The 2,723-nt window shown below is 34.8% G+C and overlaps 1 long non-coding RNA gene across 1 annotated transcript; it reads right to left on the reverse strand.

Moving 5' to 3' along the window:
* LOC110917803 lies at positions 1-2,723 on the reverse strand. Its single transcript, XR_002580865.2, has 4 exons — positions 2,573-2,723; positions 1,204-1,288; positions 810-900; positions 1-231 (listed from the first exon to the last, which is right to left on the reverse strand). It is a non-coding gene; the product is annotated as an uncharacterized LOC110917803 (long non-coding RNA).

Raw genomic sequence — 2,723 nt, forward strand, 5'->3', positions numbered from 1 at the left:
TTACTAATTAACAATTTTATATGTAAACGCCAACAATTAGATGTGTAGTTAAGCCTACACATACTATAAAAATACGAATTTATTAAAACTTTTACAATTCATAAGTTATTCTACATAACGTGGTTGAATTCGTTGTTTAAAATTTGCAAAGTGTTAAAGTGCGGAAGCATGTATCTATATCGTGTTCGGTCCTTCGTCGAGCTTGATCATCTTCCGGCATCCAAAATGTACCTACATTTCATAAACACGAAATGATTTAGTCTTACGGGCTTTAAAACGTGTCCAAACGAGTCCGGGAAACCATTGATTCCAAAAACAAAAATTTGAAAATGACCTCCACCGTAACTTACGGTGGCACCGTAAGTTACGGTGGCCTCTGTAATCAAATTTTCCTACCGTACAACAGTAGGCAACCACCGTAAATAATTCAGCTCCACCGTAACTTACGGTGGCACCGTAAGTTACGGTGGCCCCTGCATTCAGCCTTTCCATTTTGCCGTAATTGACACGAAATCTTTCGTATCTTTAAATTCGCATGTCCGTTTGACCTACCATTTCTTCCTACATGTTTGTAATTTGATTCTCCATCATATGGAGTTAAAGTCCGACATCCGGCTTAATAAATTTTGAGACTTTTATGCATTCGGCTTATTACCTTTTTACAAGATTTTGACCCGTCTACGCTTAAATGCATATTTTGACCCGTTAGAGAGAATTTAACCATTTAAGTTTAAATCCCACTCTCTACTTTCACATGTCATTTTTCTACATTAAGGTATTCACATATCTTCCACCAAATTTACGCGTACCTGGCGCGGGTCAAAGTATTGACCCGTTTTAATACCTTGCCTTAATAATTTGCTGATTCATAGCCACGTAAATTCCATAAGCCGTTTTACCCTGTGAGCATTAGACTCGACATGCACTTGTTAGTCGTTATTCGTCAAATGGTGTTAACATTACCATTTGACCTGTTTAGTCTAAACGACCAACATTTTGCACTTATATTTGAATGGTATTTATTTACCATTTCATTATTTAACCCATTTCGCCCCTTTTTGTCATTAAACATGGTTTTTATCCTTTTATTCTTCCCGACCCGTATCATTTCGTGTCGGAACCCATATTTCGGATATAACCTTGGTCGTGTTTATAATCTATAAAGTAAATACGTATCCTAAAAAAAGTGTAAGCTTTACTTACCTCGCGTCCGCGCAAACATTCTTCGCATCCATGATCCGTTTGACCCGTTCCTTTTCAAGCTCCCACCTAGCTTGTTTAGAGTCAACTATATCATAACATCCATAAGATGGTTAGATTGGTCATTCTATATAATGGCCATCACCCTATGGACCCCCTTTTTTTTACACACTTATCAATCAAAGCATGCCATATATTCAACAACTAGTTTCATACCATAATTATTTTCATTCACTAACCGTTTGACCCGTTAGTGAAATTACTTATATAGCAAGTTAGTAAGTGATTTTAAACACTTTAAGCATGTCACATAAAGTGCTATTTGTTCCTAACAATAAATACTTCATGACTAAACAAGTATACGCAATCATATGCCTTTTCCGGATTAATAATAACATTATTAATGTGCAGCGATTTTTCTATTCAGCTGCTGTAATCGACCATTATGACCCATTTAAAGTCCGAACAAGATTAACATGTTCAAAAATGGATCGTAGAAAACTTCAATACCTTCGCAAGCATATAAGGTACACCTTCTAACGAATTTTCTATGATTTTATATGATTTTTATAGAATCAGCACAACAACTATATTTTCATTTTTCAATCAGCTTTTAAGTTTTCTGAACAGCAGTTTTAATCACATTTTTGACCTCTTTAACAACCACATTTGTTTCTTATGATTGAAAACAGTAAAAATTTACTTCATAAGCTTTCCGAAAAGGTATAGAACACCCAAATCGGATAAACGATTGATTTTATATGATTTTTTTAAAATTAGTCAAAATCCATATAAAAAGCTACGGAAATCATGTTTAGGTTCCTTTCAAATTCGACCCAAATCATCAAATGCAACCTATTTCCATGGCTATAACCCTTATTAAACTCTTGGTAATGGTTAGAAACCTATAACACAGTGATTGTAGGCTAAGAGATGTCAAAAATATCATATATTTCAGCACTTTAGTTTTCATTTAGGCATTTTAACAAACACCTAGTGTGCAAGATTCGTATACTTCTTTTGTCAAGTTCTTGATTAACTTCCAACCAAGCTTCAAGCATCAATTTCAAGCCCTTATGTCTAGTGTTTATAAGTTACAACTAGAACTTGCATTACTTACCTAATGTTCATCTATTTTAACACTATAATTCTAGTGTTCATCCCATATTCATAAAACCCACTTAGCACCTACATAACTAGTTATCCAAAACACTAATTTATGGTGCTAAATTAGCGAGTTTACATCTAGGGTTTGTTTTCAAGAAATCATACAACACTAATTCAGCCATAGCCTCTCTAATCCATACATAATTCGCGATTATGAAGATTATTCAAATTTTACAACTTCACAAATCATCAAATTTTTACATACCTTATGATCCCCATGACTAGGCGATCACGAATTTGTAATCATGCAGACGATTCGGGCTTGATTTGAGCTTCGATTTGGAGGATTTGTTGAACTAGGGTTTGAGCTCTCCTGGCTCCTTCTTCTGATCGCATGCGTACACACATGTATGTGT

This window comes from Helianthus annuus, chromosome 16, assembly GCF_002127325.2.
Source record: "Helianthus annuus cultivar XRQ/B chromosome 16, HanXRQr2.0-SUNRISE, whole genome shotgun sequence".
Classification (NCBI taxonomy): Eukaryota; Viridiplantae; Streptophyta; class Magnoliopsida; order Asterales; family Asteraceae; genus Helianthus; species Helianthus annuus.